We start from the raw sequence: 23,126 nt of genomic DNA, 5'->3' as shown, positions 1-23,126 counted from the left end.
AATTATAGACCAATCTCATGAATATAGATGCAAAAATTCAAAATAAAATACTAGCAAAAAGACTACAATAATACACTTTGATCAGGTAGGATTTATTCCAGAAATGCAAGGATGGTTTAATATTAGGAAAACCATCAGTATAATGGATCATATCAACAATAAAACTAGCAGAAACCACACGATCATCTCAATAGATGGAAAAAAGGCTTTTGACAAAATACAAGATCCATTCCTATTAAAAACATTAGAAAATATTGGAATAAATGGAGCCTTCCTTAAAATAATAGGTAGCATCTATTTAAAGCCATCAGCAAGTATTATATGTAATGGGGAGAAGCTAGAAGCATTTCCCATAAGATCAGGGGTGAAACAAGGATGTCCACTATCACCCCTCTTATTCAATCTGGTACTAGAAATGTTAGCAGTAGCAATTAGAGAAGAAAAAGAAATCAAAGGAATCAAATTAGGCAAAGAAGAGACCAAGCCATCACTCTTTGCAGATGATATACTTAAAAGAATCCTAGAGAATCAAGTAAAAAACTACTTGAGACAATAAATAAATTTGGCAAAGTTGCAGGATATAAAATAAACCCACATAAATCCTTGGCATTCCTATATATTTCCAATGAAATTCAACAGCAAGAGATAGAAAGAGAAATCCCATTTAAAGTTACTGTAGACATTATAAAATATTTGGGAATCTACCTGCCAAAACAAACCCAGGGCCTATACGACCACAACTACAAAACACTTTTCACACAAATAAAGTCAGATCTAACTAATTGGAAAAATATCAATTGCTCATGGCTGGGTCGAGCTAATATAAAAACGTGACAATTTTACCTAAATTAAATTTTATATTTAGTGCCATACCAATTAATTTACCAAGAAACTACTTTATAGAGCTAGAAAAAATAGTAATAAAATTCATTTGGAAGAATAAATGGTCCAGAATATCAAGGGAATTAATGAAAAGAAATGCTAGGGAAGGTGGACCAGCTATACCAGATTTTAATCTGTATTATAAAGCCCCAGTCATCAAACCTACTTGGTACTGGCTGAGGAATAGAGGAGTGGATCAATGGAATAGATTAGGCACACAAGATTTAGCAGTCAAGGACTATAGTAATCTATTGTTTGATAAACCCCAAGACCCTAGTTTTTGGGATAAGAACTCACTATTTGACAAAAACCGCTGGGAAAACTGGAATATAGTATGGCAGAAACTGGGCATAGACCATTATCTAACACCATACACCAAAATCAAGTCTAAATGGGTGCATGATCTAGATATAAAGGCTGATACTGGAAGCAGTCTTGGAAAACAAGGAATAGTTTACCTGTCAGATTTGTGGAGAGGGAAAGACTTTATGACTAAACAAGAATTAGAGGACATTATAAAATGCAAAATGGATAATTTTGACTACATGAAATTGAAAAGCTTCTGTACAAACAAAGCCAATGTAACCAAGATTAAGAGGGAGGTGGGAAATTGGGAAAGAATCTTTACAACTATCTCTCTGACAAAGGACTAATTTCTAAAATATACAGAGAATTGAGCCAAATTTATAAGAATACAAATCATTCCCCAATTGATAAATGGTCAAAGGAAATGAACAGGCAATTTTCAGAGAAAGAAATTAAAGATATCTATAAGCACATGAAGAAATGCTCTAAATCACTATTGATTAGAGAAATGCAAATCAAAACAACTCTGAGGTACCACATCTCACCAGTTAGACTGACTAAGATGACAAAACAGGAAAATGACAAATGCTGGAGAGGATGTGAGCAAATTGGAACACTAATGCATTGCTGGTAGAGTTGTGAACTGATCCAGCCTTTCTGGAGAACAATCTGGAATTATGCCGAAAGGGCTATAAATACTTTCATATCCTCTGCCTCAGCAACACCACTTCTAAGGTTATATCCCAATGAGATCATAGAAGTGAGAGGAAGACCCATATGTACAAAAATGTTTATAGCAGCTCTTTTTGTGGTGGCAAAAAATTGGAAATTAAGGGGGTGCCCATCAATTGGGGAATGGCTGAACAAGTTGTGGTATATGCATGTTATGCAATACATATTTTTTTTTTGTTTTCATATTGTGCTATGAAAAACGAGGAGCAGATGGACTTCATATTTACCTGGAGAGGCTTATACGAACTGATGCTGAGTGAGAAGAGTAGAACCAGGAGAAATCTGTACACAATTACAGACACAATGTATGTGTGATGACCAACTTTGATAGACTGGACTCTTCTCAGCAATGCAGTGATATAAGTCAATCCCAAAAGACTCATGATGGAGAGAAATGTGTGCATCCAGAGAAAGAACTAAAAAGAACTGAGTTTATATCCAGATGGAAGCAAAATACCTGATCTTTTTCCTTTTGTTTGGTTTTATGTCCTCTTTACCATTTTTCATTCCATCTGATACAATCCGTCTTTATAACCTGACTAATGTATAATGTGAAAGTATTTACAGATCCTATACTTGACTATATGCCACCATAGGGGGTAGGGGTTACAGATCCTATACTTGACTATATGCTGCCATGGGAGGTAGGGGAGGGAGGGGAACAAAATGTGAAACTCAAGGAATTGTGGAATTGAATCCTGTAAACTAAAAGTAAACAAATTAATTTTAAAAAATAAAATAAAAAATTATAAAAAAAAAAGTTAAACACATTTGGAAGAATTCCTAATGTATAATTTAAAATAAAAGATCAAACTATTTTGATGGAATTTAAATATGCCCTGTCCAGTTTGAATAGTCTTAACAGTTTTTATTCTTTATTTTTATTTATTGAGGATGTCTGACTTTTTACAGTCTACAGTTCTACTGTCATTGCTCCCTTACTAGTCTCTTGTTCCTGTAAAGGAATGTCTGAAAAACTGGATTAACAAAATAGGTTCTTCTTGGAAAGAAGAAATCCTCAACCAACAAGTTATCTCCTGGTCCTCCCTACTTCAATTAGGAGGGAGAGGGAACAATGTTCTGAAACTCTAGGAATATAGTAAAGCAAGAAACTTATTCCAATGGTAGGTATTGTTCATTATCTTTGCCTTAACTAAACAATATCTATAATAGAAAACATCAGATTAGGATAGCAAAAAGAAATTCAAAATGCACCCAGGAAATCCATCTCAGTTCTATCACATTATTGGCTGTCTTTAATCGTTCAGGGTAAAAGTCCACTAATGAGATTTCAGAATATCCTCAGGGCTCATTTAATTAAAGTGTTCAATTTAAGACAGTTCAAGACTGGGTTATCATTTGGGTAAAAGGAGGAGAAAATTGAGGGGGGAAGAGGAAGGGAGGAGGGTGACAGGAATCACCATGAGAATTATTAAGCCTATGAAGTAATGTTAGAACCATTTACAAGATCAGTCCTTGATTACTCATAGTAACATTTCAAATAGGATATTACAAAGATCTGATAATAAATCTGATTGACAAATATGTCTTCTTAAATGGGACTTGGTAAAGCTCAGGAGGACCAACAATATATTCACCAAGGATCCTTAAAATATACAACTGCCTAAGACATGAGTCATCTAGTTACTGACTCCCTGTTCTATATTCTCAGGTTTTTGACCCTCCCCAAGATAAGAAAGAAAAATAGTCCTTAAGTGTCTTTGCCAACCAAAGCCCAGTATCTTTCCCTGCTACCACTATCATTGAACCTATTCTAATGGGAATTCCATATAGAGAAAGGAAGCAAGGAAAACAAAAACTCCTTCCCAGACAACCTTCAATATTTGCCCTCCCATTCAAATCTCCAATCCACTGAAAGAGTTCTTTCTGAAAACTGAAAGTTGGAGGTACTTTCATATAAAAATTCTCATTAAAACCTTATAGTCAATTTACTAAGAAATTTCTCCATACTTCTTGTTTCCCTATGAAATGTTTCCCTTTTCTTAGGGAAGAATTTATGACCAAACAAGAGACAGAAAGCATTATGAAATATAAAGCAGATAACTTTGATTATATTAATTAAAAAGGTTTTGCACAAACAAAACCAATGCAACCAAGATTCGAAAGAAACGGAAAGCTGGGAAACAGCCTATAGCATGTGTCTCTGATAAAGGTCCCATTTCTCAAATATATAGAGAACTGAATCAAATTTGTGAGAATACAAGTCATTCCCCAAATGAGAAATGGTCTAACAGTATGAATAGGCAGTTTTCAGATGAAGACATCAAAGCTATCTATAATCATATGAAAGAATCATCTAAATCACAATTGATTAGAGAAAGGCAAATTAAGACAACTCTGAAATACCACCTCATGCCTATTAGACTAGCCAATATGACACAAAAAGAAAATTATAAATGTTGGAGATAATGGAAAATTGGGACACCAATGCACTATTGGTAGAGTTGAGAACTGATCCAACCATTCTGGAGAGCAATTTGGAACTTCACCGAAAGGGCAATCAAACTGCATATAACCCTTTATAACCCAGCAATACTAATACTAGGTCTATATCCCAAAGAGATTAGGGAAAAGGACTTACATGTACAAGAATATTTATAGCAGCTCTTTTTGTGGTGGCAAAGAACTGGAAGTTGAGGGGATGCCCAACAATTGGGGAACAGCCAAACAAGTTGTGGTATATAACACTTATAGCACAACAGTATTCCATTACATAACATACTATTGTGCTATAAGAAATGGTAAGCTGTTTGGATCCAGCCTCAGACACTTAACACATATATACACGCACACACACACACACGCACACAAAACCTAGCTGTGTGACCTTGGGCAAGTCACTTAACCCCAATTACCCTCCAAAAAAAAAAAAAGAAAGAAAAAAGCAAAAAAATAAATAAGCAGGAAGATTTCAGAAAAACTTGGAGAGACTTATATGATCTGATACAAAGTGAAGTGATACACAGGAATAGCAACACTGTGCAATGATCGATGATTTCATTATTCTCAGCAATGCAATGATTCAAGGTAATTCCAAAGGACTCATGATGAAAAATGCTATCCACATCCACAGAAAGAACTGGTGGAGTCTGAATGCAGATTGAAGCATTTCACTTTATTTTTTTCATAGTTTTTTCCCCTTTTATTCTGGTTCCTCTTTCACAACACAACTAATATAGAAATATGTTTTACATGATTGCATATATATATAACCTACATCAAACTGCTTACTGTCTTAGAGAAGAAAAAAATTTGTAACTCAAAATTTTATTTAGAAAAAAATATTAAAATTCTCTTTCCATGTAGTCAGAAATAAATCAAATACTATTTAAAAGAAAAAATATGAACAGGAAAAAAAATTTTAATTGTAACCTTTAAAAAAGAGAAAAAGAAAGTTTTCCCTTTTCTTAAAAGTGATCTTCTGTAAGTGCAAGATTGATCATGTTACTCACTACCTCCCTCCCCTTCAAAAAATTCCAATGCTTCCCTATTACTTCCAGGAAAAAAAATCTGGTAAGCTCTTTTTGGCTTTTAAAGCCCTTTGTAACCTTGATCCTTCAAATTTCCCTTCATCCTAAATCTCTTCTTCTCCTACTCCTTCCATCTTCTATTACTGAAACCTGTCTTCCTGTTGATGACAGTCTCCCTGCCTGAATGTGCTGTACCTTCACTCATTCCCCTGTCAAAGGCGGAAGTCTTGCTCCCCATTGCCACTTCCTGGTTCTATCCCTACTTCTTTTACTCAATAACCTCTCCTCTGAGGTTTATGCTATTCATCTCTAATGACTGATGAAAATCCTGATAGCTGCTATCTACCGTTTCCGTCCTCAATGAGTTCAATACATGGCTCACAATTTTTCTCTCCTTTCCAACTCCTGTCTTCACACTAATGGACTTCAACATACATACTGACTCTCCCTCAGAACCCCTAACTACTCAGTTCCTCAACCCACTTACTTCCCAAGACCTATTCTTCCACCCCACCTCAGCCACACACAACGGTGGTCATACCCTAGATCTTGCTATCACCCACAAATAAACCACCTCCATGTTCAAGAACTGTGAAATCCCCTTAACAAATCATAACCTACTGGCTTCCATCTCTCCCTCTGCCTTCCCTTAATAAACCTACTCTTCATCCATGACACAACCTTCAATCCCTTCACCCCTCAATTCTCTCCCACACCATTGCCCTTATACGAGATACTCTGTCCTCTTTTTTCCCATCTTGAACCATTGCTGAACCAATTCAGCTCTACACTGTCCTCTTCTTTAATTCCTGGTCTCCTTTATTATTTCACCAATTGTGCCCTGCCAAGCATCAACCTTGGTTCATTTTCCTTTTGGTTCTACATATGTGGTACTGAATAATAGAGGAGAAAATAATGCAATCATTTTGACTGGGACCAATACAAACCCCCCCACTGTTAGTAAGTAATCTTTCTATACCTCCCTCATCAATTCACTATCCTACTCTTCAGAGGAGCTCTTTCAAACCTTTTCATCCCTCCTCAAATCATCCATGGATCCCCTTCCCCTAATACTCTCAGCTGAAAACTCTGCTTCATATTTTATGAAGAAAAAAGTGAGGCTATTCACTATGAGATCCCTTCTCCCCTCTTCCCCATCTCGTATTGCTCAGAAGTCTTCTACCATTATCTCCTTCACCCCATCCTATACAATGAGATGATATTACTTATTATCAAGGCTAACACCTCTACCTACTCGAGTGATCCCATTCCATCCTGTCTCTTCCACAGATTCTATCATACCCACTCAATTATCTTCAATCTTTTCCTGTCTACTGGCTGTATCCCTACTACCTACAAACATACCCAAGTCTCCTCCATCCTCAAAAACTCTCACCTGATCCTTCTATCCCCGACTATCATCCTCTATCTCTTCTACCCTTTGTGACTAAGGCTCTTGAGAAGACTACAATGGGTGCCTCTACTCTGTGTCCTCCCGCTTTTTTCTTAACCATTTTATAATTCAGTTTCTGCCCTCATCATTCCACTGAAACTGTCACCAACAATCTCTTAATTGCCAAATCTAATATTTTCCCCCTAATCCTCTTCTAAGCCTCTTTGAAGCCTGTGACACTGCTGATCCTTCTCTCCATCTTGATATTTACTGTCCTCCAAGTTTTTGGGAACACTACTCTCTCCTGGATCTCCTCCTACCTATCCTACCTGACTGTTCCTTCTCAGCCTCCACATCCAGATCATGCTTTCTAACTGTAGTTTTCTCACAAAGTCCTGTCCTCTTCTCTTTCTATACTATTTCACTTGGAGATCTCATCAGTTTCCATGGATTTAATTACCAACTCTATACTGACCCTTCTCAAGTCTAATCTAGTCTGCTCCTGCCTCTCTGCTGACCTCCAATCTCACATTTCTGACTGCCTTTTGGACATCTCAAACTGGATATTCAGTAGACGGTTTAAATTCAACATGTCCAAATTAGGATTCAATGATCTTCATAAACTCTCCCTTCTTCCTACCTTCCTTATTACTTTAAGTGGCAATACAGTCCATTTCTAGCTCACAACCTACTTGACATCCTCAATTCCTCATCATCGCTCAGTTCAATCTGCTGCCAAAGCCTGTCAATTTCACTTTTGCAACATCTCCCAAAAATTCCCCCTTCTCTCCAAATCACTAATCAAGAGACAACTGCAAATCCAAATTCTAAGGCTTCACTTTATACCAGTAAATTAGCAAAGACTGCAATTCTATGAATGAGGGGATATTGAAAGATGGGCACATGAATGCATTGTTGGTGACACTATGATATGGTCCAGCCAGTCTGGGAAATTTGGGATGCTACAAAAAAAGTGACTAAAATATCTACAGTCAATGATTCCATTGCTAGACACATAGCCAAAAGAAGTCAACATCAAAAAGAATGGCTCTATACCAAAGTACATTTTATAGTAGCAAAAAAAAAGGGGGGGGGTTTATAAGGGGAATAAGGGAAGTAAAGGGAATTAAGGGGAATAAGAAGATGTTGATGTCTATCAAATAGAAAATAGCTCAGGAAAGAAATATTATTATGTAAGAAACAATGGATACAAATACTAGAAAAACATGGAGAAACTTCTTTTAATTGATACATTATGAAGTAAGCTGAACCAGGAAAACAATATATACAATTGCTTCAACAATGTACCTGGTGATATAAGAGGGCACCTACTCTAACTGCTTTGCAGAGGTAAGGATCTATGGATGTGGAATACTGCATAAGCTATCAGAATTCTTTACTATATTGTCTAGTCCTGTGAAATTATTTTTTTTCATCCTTTGTTATAAGGAATTATGGGAGTAAAAATGGGAAGGAAACATCAGGAAATGGAGGGGATGTAAACACCCACAAAAAAAAAAAAACCAATAAAATTTATTTTTTTAAAACTTCCTAACTATGTGCAAGGCCTTGCCTCTTTGTTCAGATTATGTTTAGTACTGAATAAAGTGTTAACTAGTTTTCATAAATCTTAGATAAACTTATTTCCTTAGATAAACTGCAAGATAAATGAGCTAAAGAACTATTTTTAAAAACTGAAAGTGAGACAAGGAAGTAGAAATACATATAAAAGTGAAGGTCAGTTGAAATGTTGTTCCCAATACACCTATGATGACATGAGCTACTGCAACAGCCTTTTAATTGATGACTGTCTTGGCTCAAGTCTCACTCCACTCCAACAGAAAATTCATTCAGTTGCCAAAGTGATCTTTCTTAAATATAGGTCAGCATTATGGCTCCCGTACTCAAACTTCAGTGACTTATTATGATGTCTATGATCAAATACAAAATTCTCTCTTTGACTGTTAAAGATCAGTCAGTCAGTAAATCAATAAACATTTAATAAGTACCTGCTGTATGTATGCCAGGCATTGTGTGCTAAGTGTTAGAGATACAAAGAAAGGCAAAAAAAACAAAACCAAACAAACCACCGGGTCCCTGCCCTCAAGGAGCTCACAATCTAACGAGGGAGACACAACATGCAAACAAACATGTACAGACGTGCTGGCCATAAGCAACTCAGGAAAGACACCAACGTGGGAGAGAAAGAGCTCCTGAAGAAGATGGGATTTTAGCTGGAACCTAAAGGAAGTCAGGAAATTAAATAAGCAGAGAAGAGGAAGAAGAGAGTTCTAGGCATGATGGAACAGCCAGGAAGTAAGGAATAAAAAAGACTGGAAAAGTGAAAGGCAGAGTGGTGGTTATGAAGGGTTCTGAGTGACAAACAGAAAATTTTATATATCTGATCAGGAATTGTTGTTATTCAGTCATTTCAGTCATGTCTGACTCTTTGTGATCCCATTTGGGGTTTTCTTGGCAAAGATACTGTAGTAGTCTGTCTTTTCCTTCTCCAGCTCATTTTACAGATGAGGAACTGAGGCAAACAAGGTGAAGTGACTTGCCCAGGGTCACACAGCTAGTAAGTGTCCAAGGTCAGACTTGAACTCAAGAAGATGAGTCTTCCTGACTCCAGGCTGGGCTCTTTACCCACTACGAGACTGCACTGGAGTTCACTGAATAGGGGGGGGGTGACATGGTTAGTTAGATCTTCACAATCTTGACTCTTTTTATCTTTCTAATCTTCTTAAACCCTCACAACACTCCATTCCTCCTGTATTTGCACTGGCTGTCCCCCATGCCTGGAATGCTGTTCCATCTTACTGCCATTACTTGTTTTCCTGGCTTCCTTCAAAACTTAATTCAAAATTCTCTAGGCAGTTTGCCTTTCTTGGTCCCATTTATCAAACAGTGTCTCTCCCCCCCCCCCAAGTGCTTTTCCACTGAGATGACCTCCCATTTACTCTGTATATATTTTATATGTACCTAGTTATTTACATGCTATCTCCTCTACTAGAATGTGAACTCCATGATGGCAAAGATTGTTTTAACAGTTCTTTGCATCCCCAGCTCTTATTTATAATGAGTGTTTTAAAAGGATTATTGACTGATATGCTTGAAAGGGTTCCACAAGGAACAATTTCATATGCAACTTTTCTGGAATATGTGTATGTATGTATCTATGTATATGTATATATATATACTATGTGTATATATGTATATATATTCTAGCATACCTGTAATACCCTGCACAACTATGCCCACATATTGTCTATAATTTCTGATGATGCATATGCTGCATAAAGCACAGCTTCAGAGAATTACAAATCTCAAGAGGACCTCAGAGATCGAGTTAATATAATATCAAGAAAAACTTCCTAACAATTTGTCAAAGTGTAATGAGCTATTACTTTAGGAGATATATTTGAGGACTTCAAATAGAGGCTGAATGATTACTTGGTGAGAATGTTTTATAGTGGATCTCTACAGATGAGGATTAGACTAGATAACCTTTGAGGTTCCTTTCAAAACTGTGATTGTGCTAATTAAGATGAAAATGAGGCTCAAAGATTTTTAAGTAGTTCAAATGGTTAATCAGCAGAATACTAAACATGTTAAACCATAAGCTAAATTCTAAAAGAAAATTACATATATCAAGAGTAAGATTTCTTCTTGATTCTGCAGAATTATATGGCATAGAAGAAACTTACTGAAGAACAAGTAGTTGTGCAGTAATGTACAATCATTTGCCCTAATTTGAGGTAGAGACCTGGGGGTAAGTCACTTGACCACATGCATTATTGTAAAATTATATAATATTATTGATATACTCAAAGTACTTAAGGCTACATTCAAATTGTGTGGTATAAATATGTAAACAGACAAATTAGACTCCAGTAACTGGTGAAGAGGAATTCTGAACTTGTCAAAACACAACGTATTCATCTACATTTTGTAGTACTGTAAAATGCAATTATAATTCAGCGAATTAGGTCCTAAGCATATTAACAATGAGTTGATTCTACCATTATAATTATAGTGCTAAGTAAATACTGGTCTGTCACTAAAAATTAGCCCCCTTGACGACTCCAGAGAGGCAGCATGGGTATTAGAGAAAGTCCTAGGCTTAGAAGTCAGGAAGACACCGGTTCAAATTCTACTTCAGACATTTATTATTGTGACCCTGGGCAAGTCATTTAACTTTCTTCTAGGTCTTAGTTTCCTCATCTGTAAAATGAAGGGGTTCAACTCCATCCCCTCCAAAGTTCCTCCTAGCTCTAAATTCCCTAAGACCCAGAAGCTAATGAATATATTAGCCTAAAGTTCAATAAACCCAAGGATGCCAAATAGTGGGGTAAAGACTACAGGATGCTAGCTCTAGATCTGGAAGAGATGTTAGAGACCATCTAGTCTACCAGATTGGGGGGGGAGGGGGCTTTCCCAGAACTGCTGAGAAATTTAAAGGGGAGCTTGGAAGGTTGAAATAAAGTTTAAACCAGTATCTTACACCAATTATCACCATCAAAAAAGGCAAAAACAAAACCCCCTTAAAATAGATCCCTGATCTAAATGCAAAAGCTCAGAGGAAAGATTAGGCACTTTTAAGAAAGACAGCTAGAGAAAGAATTCTTAACTAAACCAGGGATAGAAGGGAGTTATGGATGAGAAAATGGACAATTTAAAGTACAGAAAATTCAAAGGCTTTTGTACGATCAGAATTGATGCAGCTAGAAATTGAAGAGAAACAGTTAGGTGGGAAAATATGTATAGCAAACATCTCTCATAAAGGTCTGATAACCAAGAAATAGCAGGTGTGTACCATAAGAGGCAAGTGAGATGAAGGATGCACCAGGTAAATCAAACTACCATCAACACCATCTCCTCCTAAAACAACCATGGAGACAGCCCAGAACTTTGAACCCAAGAGCCTTGGGAACAGCAGTATCCACAAAACTACCAGACCTGCTTCTATCCCAGCCTTCACAGTCTTCCTTGAGGGGAGAAACCATTGTGAAGAAAGTGCCTACCTTGCCCATCACCACCAACAACTGCTTACCAACTGCCGAACAGAAATGGTGGCAGCACACCCACTTATCTTGGCTTCAAGCTCAGTCCTCACAGTCATAATATGGGAAGAGTCCTATAAAGGAGGCAGCCATCCCCATCAACTGTCAACCAACTGCTATGCATAGGGCAATCATCACCCTGGGAAGCAACCTCTGTGGAGATACTTGGTACCCTTGACACTGTTAAATGGCTCAACATCAGAAACTGATATAGTTTTATCAGTGGAAATGACTTTAAAGAAGGATTACCATCTGCTTTCCAGCTAAATCTCCTACTATATGCCAGTCACTGTGCCTTAAGCACTAGGCATATAAAAAGAAGCAAAAGACAATCCTGACCTAATCTAATTGTAGAGACAACAAACAAACAAATGTGTAAAAACAAGATGAATATAGTATAAATAGGAAATAAAGGAAGGTACTAGAATTAAGAGGGCTTGGGAAAGGGGTTCCTACAGAAGAAAGGATTCCTGGAGGATTTAAAGAAAACCAAGAAAGAAAAGAGGTAGAAATGAGAAGGGAGAATATTCTAGTCAAGTAAGATGGACAGAGGAAATGCCTGTAGCCAAGAGTTGGAGTGTTCCATAGGACGAATGAGGGCCAATGTCATTGAATCAAACAGTACATAGCAAGAAGGTATAAAAAGACAGGAAAGGTAGAAGGGAGCTAGGTTATTGAGGGTTTTGAAGGCCAAAAAGAGGACTTTGGATTTCATCCTAGAGGCAAATAGGGAGACCACTGAAGTTAATTTGGGGGAAAGGGGAGGAGGAGATAGAGTCAGACTTGCACTTTAGGAAAATAATTTATGGTGGCTGAATAGAGGATGGACAGGAATGGGGAGATACCTGAGGCAGGCAAACCACAACAATTAAAGTATTCAAAAAGAAAAAATAAAGCCTGTGCCACACACTGTCAATCCCTATGTATAAACCAAATTCTCTATCATATCAGAATTTAATAGAGTAATTCTCTGACCAACCAAATTTTTCAAAATCCAAAACTTATAGGACATAATATTCTTCTAATACAGGAAATTCCATTGTACTGGTGTTGACTTATTATGAATTAAAGACTGTGTTATTTTTTTTAATCCCATAAGACTGTAATTGGAAATTGTGACCATATACCTTAAGCCGTTCCTTGGAAGAAAACCTACAGAAAGATGTTTTCACTTTTTAAAAACAGCAATCTCTAAATTTAACACAGATCCATTGCTCCATCTTGAAAAAGACAGCTATCTTTCATAGCTATGGTAATGTTTACTAAAATGAAATAGTAATATGCATAATAAAGATATTTTATAAAATTTACTATAATTAAAGACTGCAAAATGGGATTATACTATGGAGACAACTCACTAATTAAATGAAACAAAATTACTAGGTGGTAAGACACAGGTAGACAAACTTGATAGCAAAGTTTTGAAGATGGTGCCAAAAAGAACATGATAGTACAGAGTGGAGTCAGTGGGGCACAAGAAAGAAGTATGTTCCATAAGCAAATAAGCTAACTAAGTATCACCATAAATATGCCAGCAATGTTGAGTTAATGCTTTTGTTTTTTTTTTTTGGAATTTCAGCAGATGTAACAGTACAAACTGAAGGGGTTCCTGGAATGATTTTTAATACATTCCTTTAAATAATCTCTGAGTAATTAATACTATAATATTCACCTTCTAGATGTTCTTTAAAATTAGCCTTAGGGATCCCTTCCACCTTCCTCTCTAATAAACTGAATACACCATGGTAATAAAATCTCCCAGGAGAAAAGACACAAAGAAGTCAATTTAGGAATCTTTACGTTTGGGGGTGACATGGGAGGTGCTATATATGCTCATATTAAGGCAATGAGGCTACATCAGTCAGATCTATGAGATCATATCTACTAAAAAGCTATACATTACAGAATAATGTGGAATGTAGTTCCCTGAGGGCAGGAACCATCTCACTTTTATATCTGTTTCTGAGTACTGATCTTGCGCATAATGCCTGCACAGAGTTGCAATTTAACTTAAATTTAAATTTAACTTTAAATTTGAAGTCTGTTGAACTTTTTGTAATATGTTCTCATTGAACTGTTTGTAAAACATGTGCCCCTCCCCCTCTTCCTAATCACAGGGAACTGTTAACTGAATATCTGAGAAGATGTGGACAGAAACACTACAGTACACATAGAAACCTGATTATCACATGATCTTTATAGATAACCACTGAGGAGCTGCCCTCAAACTGAATCACATAAAAAAAGACAGAGATTCTCTATTTCAAATCTAACTTCTATGTCTACTAAACATGTAGAACTGGATGTCCCACAGAAATTCTAGATTCAACATGTCCCACGTTGATCACATTCTCTTTCACCTAAAACTCTCCTTTCTTCCTAGTTTCCCTGTTCCTGATGAGGATACCACTATCTACCTAGTTACCTGGGTTCACAAGCTAGGTGTCATCCTTGACTCCTAAAATAGTAATGTAATTTGATCCCTTTGTATTGGCAAGCTCTAACAGGTACTTAGCACTTAGTTTGAGATTAATTAGATCAAGCCTCTGTTAAAAAACAAAAGGTATGAACCCCTGTTGCTAATGTAACAAGAAGTTGCTGATGTAACAGGAAGGGGCAGAACAGGGAGGAACTAATAGGTATATAAGAAGAAGCCCTAGCTGGAATTTCAGATCTTCTTGGAGCCAGGTTCTGGAGGCTGAGGAAGAGAGGCCCAGGATGGAGAGAATGATTTTTATTTTGAGAACCTGGATGAAGGGATTTTGATTCTGGGAACCAGCTGAAACTTCTGCTGAAGACTTCCAAGGGCCAGCTAGAGCTGTCAAAGACTTCTGAGGGCTGGCCAGAGCTGTCAGAGGAAGCATGACTGTGATGTGGGTACTTTGTGTCTTTGTTAAGCCTTGACTTCCCTGGAACAGAGGCTGTGAAGGATTTAAGGTGGACTGGACACTGTGAGCTTCAGTGTGGAACAGAAACTGCATGGAGAGCTGAACAAGGAACTGGAAGCTGTCTGCCTTTGAACCCAGGTGACAGTTTAATGAATCCAGGTAGGAAATGGGACCATGGAAGGAGATCCAAGGAAGCTGAGAGACTACCCCGGGTCAAGAGGAAAAGATCTCTCCATGGACACTGAATAGTGACTGATAAAATTGTAACTTACTTGTGACTGAGGGGTGGATGACCTGTGTATTTTCCACTACCCCTTAAGAGGGTACTGCGTAGTGACTGATGAAGCTATTGTAACTTAATTGCCCCCCATGGTGGAGAACCTTGACTATTGTACTTTGTGTCCCTTAAGGAGGTCTTAAGGGTGATTGAGTTACTAAATGATGGAGTGATTGAATTAAGGAGGCTTGCCTCCTTAAGTGATTGAATGACTGAATTAAGGACTTTGTGACTGAGTGACTAAATGAATGTACTTTGTTCAAAACTATGTGACCACATTGGTGGAAACTATGTGGCTATTTTAGTGATAATCTGTAACACTGTGAATGCTGTATTTTGATTTCTGTGAATGTTTTGCCTTAATTTGTTACTGAATAAATAGTGTTCACTATACTATGTAATCAGAACCTTGAAGCTGTTCACAGCAGTAGCCCTCTGGGAAGCTGCCTGTGCTTGACTTTACTACAACTCACTATCTCTCACACACAGTCCCCTTTCCCCCCATATATCCAAAAATGGTAAATCCTGCTAAATCCTGTTGTTTCTACCTTTGTACCATCTCTCACATATACCCCTTAAACATTCCCACTTGGCACAAGTCTCCATTACCTCATGCCTGGACTACTACAATAGCCTGAGAGTTAGTCTACCTGCCACAAATACCTTTCCATTCCAGTTCACCCTCCACTTAGCTGTCAAACTGATATTTCTAAAAGGCAGCTCTGATTATATCACCCCACAACTCAATAAACTCTAGTGACTCCCTCTCACTCTTTAGGATCAAATATAAAATCCTGTTTGGCCACTTCCCATCTCTCCAGTTTTCCATTTATTCTGCAATCTAGTGGCACTGGCCTCCTCACTATTTCTTAAACAAGACACTCCCTCTACCCACTCCAGGACTTCTTGTTTTCTGTCCCCTTGCCTAGAATGCTCTCCTGCCTCATCTCCATTTTCTGGCTTCAAGCCTTAACTCAAATCCCACCTTCAACAAGTCTCTGGTCTTCCTCTTTAAGTTAAAGCCTTCCCTTGAATATTAACTACAAGTTACCATGAAAATATCTCACTTGTATAAAGTTGTTTGCAGATTGTCTTCCCCATTAAGATTTGAGTTCCTTGAAGGGAGAGACTGCTTTTTCCTTTCTTTGTAAGTCCTGTACTTACAGCTCCTAGAGTGGTGTTCTGGGTGTTCAGGAAGGGCTAGCACTTCTGGTGTGAGGGCTTGCTGAACTCTTTTCAGGGCTACTTATCCTGTAGATTAACAACTCATCCACTTTGGTATTCACCTCTCACCCTACTCGCTCATGTAGCTCCAAGAAGCTGTATCATGTGTGGCAGTCACACCCTGGTAAAACTGTCTCAGCAGATGGGCTACATCAGGTTTCAGATTCACTGGTGAGTTAGAGGGATGTCTACCCCAAGCATGTGAAGACTTTCCCTGGCAGAATAGGTTGATGAGAACAGTTTGTTCCAACAGCCATGAAGGCAGCTGAAGCAGGCTCTGTGGACCATTTAGAGCTTGGTCAGACATGAAGATGCCAAGGTCATCCACTGAATTCCAGGCCACTGACAGTCATCCTGACTTCTTGCCCCTATACTTTGATGACTTTGGAAGAGAGAGTGAGGCTGGTGACTGTACAACTCTGCCTTACTTAAATCCATTTCATGTGCAAGTCAAGGCATCTACCCCTCCCCCCCCATGTCACTGGTCCTCTTCTAAGGACTAACAACAACAATAAAGGCTTGAAGAGCCACACGTTCAAAGGCAAGAAAGACCAAGCCTCAACTAAAGAGAAAAAAAAATTCTGAGCCTTGACAAAAAAAAGGTGAAATCCAACTGTAGTGCCCAGCTCGCTGAGATCTAAAGAGTGACCTGAAGTCTACCATTTGTGCACTCCCAAATGGAAAAAAGGATCTACATAACAGAAAATCACTTTGAGTACCTGAAACATACCCTTTCATTAAGTCATGTGGACTTCAAGGGAAGGTACATACCAAACAGGGCTGGCTGACATGCCCTCTAAAATGGTAAGGAAAGTTTTCCTACTGATTGACAGGCTCAGGTATAAGCTTGATTTACATTTTTCTGCTGGGTTAAAAAATTTATTCTATAGCTAACTGGTTGTTATCCAACTGAGAGCTCTGCACAAGGAAAGTGAAAAATAGATATTGAAGTTCTTGAAGTACTCCTTGGCAGGAAGCATGAATCACAGATACTGTGTGGAAGGGCCAAATCAGATACTAATGGGATGGAAAAGGAAGATTGTATATAAGAATCTCCCCCAATCCCTATCTGGGTTCATCATATGCAAGAGGTGAAAACCAAATGATATCTAGGTTACATAAAATTCACAAATATAGCCATCATATATATACAAATATATCTGAAATATATGTGACACATACATGTGTATGTGTACACGTGTAATATGTCTCATACATATACAGTTATATATACACTGTATTATATGTGGTATACATCTGTACATATATAAGTGTGTGATATACATATATGCAAATATATAATATACATATATATATATAAAATGTCTCAATTACAAAAACTCCATATTAAAAGTCGCCTTTAGAAAATAGCTCAAAAAAGAAAATAGAGTATCAGGAAAAGCACTCAGCTTATGTTATTCATCATTGAAGACCTAGCTCAAATGGAAAGTCTTCCAAAATGCCTTTCATATCTACCTTAGCCCTTACTGATGTTATCCTTCCCTGAATTCTTGAAGCACTTAAACCAGGGATCCTTAACCTTTTTGTGTCATGGACTCCCCCTTTTGACAATCTGGTAAAGCCTATGAAGCCAGCAGCTACCAATTTAAAAAAACCCAAAAACATGTTCATAGACCTCAGGTTAAAAAACCCCTAATCTAACATGAGTTAGACTTTACACATTATAATGCATTGGTCTTATGTGCATTTGTCTTTCCTCCCAGATTGCAAGCTTTTGAAGTGTAATATTTGTTCCTTATTTACCAAGAATGCTTAGCATAGTGCCAGGTGTATAACTGGCCCTTAATAAATGCTTATTGATTGATTGATACCACACCTAGGGCAGTGTAATGGTTATGGTATTTGACGATCTTAAACTTGCTGGAGTTTATGGAGCAGGAAGGGGTGGGGCAAGAGGAAGCCAGAGCCAAGCTAGAGTCAGTGCCTTGACTGAAAGCACAGGGGTGACAGCAGCAGCCCCTCAAACTCAGTTGTTTGGGTTTTTTTTTGAGCCAGCCAGAATTCCTGCTAAGGACTCCTGCGGAGAACTGTGGGGGACCAGAGCTGCTGGGAGCGAGCTGCATGGACGCTGAGCAGTTGCCATGAGTGAGAAGAGGAGGACCTTTGCCTGAGGTAGCCTGCTCTATTTTGAAGGCTTGAGAATGTAGGTGTTTACTGCATTAACTATGTGTGTCAACTCTATAGCTACTGTGATGGCTTTGACTTTCTGCTTTGGGGACTCAGTTTTCTGGTATCTGAATAAATGTTCTAGCTTTGTTCCCCATGTAGAGGGCCTGTTATATTTTGTGATTAATAACCATTTTAGCATATTTATAGTTACCATAGGCATTGTGAATATTGCATTGTTGATACATACAGTGATGAGCAAACACCAAGTACTCAGTAAATGCTTCACAGATTAACCAATTGTTAGTTGCTAAAGCATAAAGCCAATGCTGTGCACCACATGATTTCTGTTTCACCCACTGTTGTACATTAATTCAATTCAACAAAACATTATTAAGTAACATGCACAAGGCAAAGTGTTAGGAACAGGGAATAGAAAGGCAAAATGAAAAAGAAAATAGTCTTTGCCTTCAAACAGCTTATATTCCAGAGAGGAATGTTATTCATTCCCTCTCTCTTTATTGACTAAAGCCCTAAATTCCCTATCCATAGTTCCCAATTTTGAACCAATTCTATTCCATTTTCATTCTGTGTTCCTGTGCTCCAGCATCATCCTTCAATCTGGCACTGTCACTTCAGTCCAAAGCCCCTGTTGCTGTGACTGGTGGTAAGTAATCATTTCCACCCTAACCCAGATCCCCACACTGCTGCTGCTTGGCCAACACTGCTATTACTGGAAATGGCATATGTCAATCAATTGCTCTATGACTACATTCAACAACTCTTTCTTGACCAAACCACCACACACACACACACACACACACACACACATACATACATACACACACACACATACCACTACCTTATATTCCTCACTGAACCTCCTTGTGACAAGGCATCATTTTGCTTTTCCTTTTTTTTATAACTTTAGTGTGTATCACTGTGCCTGGCTCATAGTAATCACAATGTGTTTTTCATTCATTCATTTTTTACAAGGAGTATTCAAAGGCCACATGCAAATCTATAAATATGCAAATATATCTCCCGTGGATAAAAATAATGTACTTCAAACATTTATATAATGCTGTTTTTTCGAGCATTCATAGATACTACTGTAACTTTTAAAATACAAATTCATTTAAAATATAAGTTCATAGCTTTTTGTCATATTTTCTTAATCAACAAACACTACTAGTATAACTTCTATCAAATATTTCGACATTCAAAGGAAGTCCTTATACTTACAAAGCTGTAAATCTAACCAATAAATATATTTAATTCCATCATATAACTAATATTAGTAGCTAGCACTTACTTAACACAGTCCTTTAAGATCTGGAAAGTGCTTTACACATCTCTTCTAAACACTCAATTAATAGTATCTCACTGGATTAAAATCGTCCAAATATTCAAATTTACTTGTCATCCACATAGATATTGCCTCCAACTAAAACACAAATCTATTCATGCCTGTCTATCCTGAAGGATCTATTTGTGCCTGTCCACACCCTCCCACAAATTCACCACAAGAGATCTATCTAACATTGAGGGCCAGACTTTCTTACTGTCCCCTGAGATCTTGAGGATGTCAGTGGAAGCCACGGGCTGTCCACCGGCTGAGGCGTCCCCTGCTCTTGCAATGGTTCTTTTCTAATCACACTTCTTTGATGGCATCCTTCACTTTGTTCTTCTTTGTATTTCCTTATTTGTTGTAGTATGCTTACACCTACCATACACCTCTCCATTACCCACTAAACATATATACTTTTAATTATTTGAAGTCTATCGTGTCTATGAATCAAAATAAAAAAACAATACTGATAAAATAGAAATGTTTTAGAGTAAAATGATATAAAGCTACACAAAAAGTTAAATCTCAGTGATGATAATAAAGAACCAGTGAACATTTTCTTTCCATATCCTGGATGCTATAAGCCACAAACTAATGTGAGTCTAGAAAAAGATTAGAATTTAACAGAATAAGAGAGACTAAAGCTATGCTGGAAACCAACTGCATAGTTCAATCTCACTTTACAAATACTTATTCCCAAAGTTACATTATAACATTTGGTAGGCTTCACACCCTACTAGCTTCAAATACTGCCTGCCAAGAGACAGTTCAACAGCCAAGCAAGCAAATAAACAAAAAATGCCGACTACTTTAAATCTCCAAAGAAGCTGGACTAGGGTAGAATTATTCAAAATTTAAAAAAATCTTCTTTTAAAGAAAAAACTTTTTTTTTAATTTTGTGGAAAATAAAAGCAGATCCCAGATTCCAGAAAACTACTTTAAAAATACTGTATATGTCTCTACCACACTCTTCTTTTTTCCTCCCCTTTGCTATTCTCCTTCTCCTCCCCAAGAGCCTTTCTCAAGGTATTTTCTTCTTTCTCCCATGTCCCGTCCCTAACTTTTCTTACTAACTTCTAACTTTATTCCTCCTTATGCTTCTTTTTTCTATTCTGCTTCTGTCCATCTCCCTTTTTCTTTCTTGTCAACATCCGTTAGTTGTTTTTTTTTTTTTTTTTTTTTGCTTTTTGGAGGGCAACTGGGGTTAAGTGACTTTCCCAAGGTCACATGGCTAGTTTATTTTATGTTAAGTGTCTGAGGCCAAATCCGAACCCAGGTCCTCCTGACTCCAGGGCTGGTGTTCTATCCACTGTGCTACCTAGCCACCCCTGCATTTGTTACTTTTTGTCTCTTGAAACAAAAGCCCTGTCCCCCTTGCCTCTTTGATTCTCCCCAGCAAGCAAAAAAACCCCAAACAAACCATTCTCTACCTTTTTTTCCTGGGACATGATGATAACCTTTCCTCCTAACAGTTGTTATCCCAAGAGGTTTCCCCACGCTCTACTATCATCCAAAGACAGGTATTGCTTTGGCAAGATTTCTTTCCAATTCCTAACCCCCACCCCAACTAAGCTGATATAGTTTTCTCTATAATTTTCTTACCTTATGATAAAACCATTTTCTCCTTTTTTCACTACTTATATCCTGGCACTGCTCTCACCCCAATAATCAACCTCTTCCAGAAAAGAGCTTTCCCTCTCCCCTGGGTTCTTTCACCTTAAAATACTTGAACTTTTTCTTTTTTCTCATCCCAATGAAAGGTTTGATAATCCCTTCAGCAATGTTTAACCTCTTATTCCCTGAGGAAAACCATAGCAATGGCTTTTTTTTTGTAATACCTCTACCTTTAATCCAAGAATATGTGTTAACTCTCTTAAGAAATAGAAAAGCCAGTTAAAAAAAAAAAAAGAAATAGAAAAGCCCTTTGTTCCTCTCAACTTTCTCCCTCCATTTGGGGAGAGAGGATCCTTTACTCCCTTCTACCAGCAATCTTCTCTCCTCACCCCATGCCCTTCCCTCCTTATCTCTACTCCAATTAGTAGAAGAGGGCATTCAACTCTGATATACTGGCATCAAGGCCATTCTCTGCTGTAGTCTTGTCATGCTGCTCCTTGAGATGGCATTGAATGCCAGGTTTATGGGCAAAGTGCACATCACAATAATTAGGCTGTGCCTAACAGTGCAGGTCAAGGTGGTCATGTAAGGTAGACTTCTGTGTGAAGCACTTGCCACAAATATCCCAGGAGTGTGATTTGACACCTCGGTGGACACTTTATGTGGCAGCTGAAGGTGCTGCTTTTGTTGAACCGCTTCCCACATCAAGGGCACATGAAGATGAAGTGTTGAGATTTCATGTGGAACACAAGCTTTTCCACACCCTGAAACACGTCTGGACACAGGGTACACTTGATTCTTAATGGGGAATTCCCTGGTATAGCACTCCTGCTAACTCCACTGCTCTGCGACATACTGGCTACTGCTAGGATTCCACCTCCCAGCCCTAGGGTGATGTCCTCCCCTACTTGATCAGGAAACAGTGACAGACCCTCCCCTTTGGTGGGTTCTATCAGGCTATAGCAGGCCTTCACCACCCCCTGGGGTGCTATGCCAACATTAAGGGTTGTCTCTGAAGGATGTGGAAAAACTGGAACACTAATGCACTGTTAATGGAGTTGTGAACTGATCCAGCCATTCTGGAAAGCAATCTGAACTTATGCCCAAAGTACTATAAAAAAGTGCATACACTTTGACCCAGCAATACCACTTCTAGGGCTGTATCCCAAAGAGATCATAGAAGTGAGAAATGAACCTTTATGTACAAAAATATTTATAGCAGCTCTTTTTGTGGTGGCAAAGATCTGGAAATCAAGGGGATGCCCATCAATTGGGGAATGGCTAAACAAGTTGTGATATATGAATGTAATGGAATACTATTGTGCTATAAGAAGTGAGGAGCAGATGGACTTCATATTTACCTGGAGAGACTTATATAAACTGATGTTGAGTGAGGAGAGCAGAACCAGGAGAACTTCGTACACAATTACAGACACAATGTATGTATAATGACTAACTTTGACAGACTGGGCTCCTCTCAGCAATACATGGTTAGAAGACATGTATTGTCTTCTAAGACAAAAGACTAATGATGGAAAGGGATATCCACATCCAGAGAAAGAACTATAAAGAGCCTGAATGCAGATCGAAGCAAACTACTTGCTCTCTTTTGCATTTGGTTTTGTTTCTTCCTTCTCATTGTTCATTCCATTGGTTATAATCCGTCTTTACAACCTGACTAATGTTTAATTTGAAGGTATCTGTAGACCCTATATTTGATTGCATGCTGCCATGGGGGAGGGAGTGGGAAGGGAGGAGAGGGAGGGAGAGAAAATTTG

General features: G+C 38.0%; 1 protein-coding gene and 1 pseudogene across 2 annotated transcripts in view; both read right to left on the bottom strand.

The window, feature by feature from the left end:
- The window catches only part of XPR1 (xenotropic and polytropic retrovirus receptor 1), a 230,753-nt gene that overhangs the window by 132,789 nt on the left and 74,838 nt on the right, over positions 1-23,126 (bottom strand). The gene's annotated exons all lie outside the window — the stretch shown is intronic.
- On the bottom strand, positions 20,967-22,850 carry LOC138151130 (zinc finger and BTB domain-containing protein 12-like; annotated as a pseudogene).

This window comes from Petaurus breviceps, unplaced genomic scaffold (genome assembly GCF_028583685.1).
Source record: "Petaurus breviceps papuanus isolate PSGF00001 unplaced genomic scaffold, PetGlider_PUasm1.0 90895, whole genome shotgun sequence".
In the NCBI taxonomy this organism is placed as follows: domain Eukaryota; kingdom Metazoa; phylum Chordata; class Mammalia; order Diprotodontia; family Petauridae; genus Petaurus; species Petaurus breviceps.
Note: the sequence above shows the minus strand (reverse complement) of the source record. Positions and strands in the feature narration are given on the sequence as shown.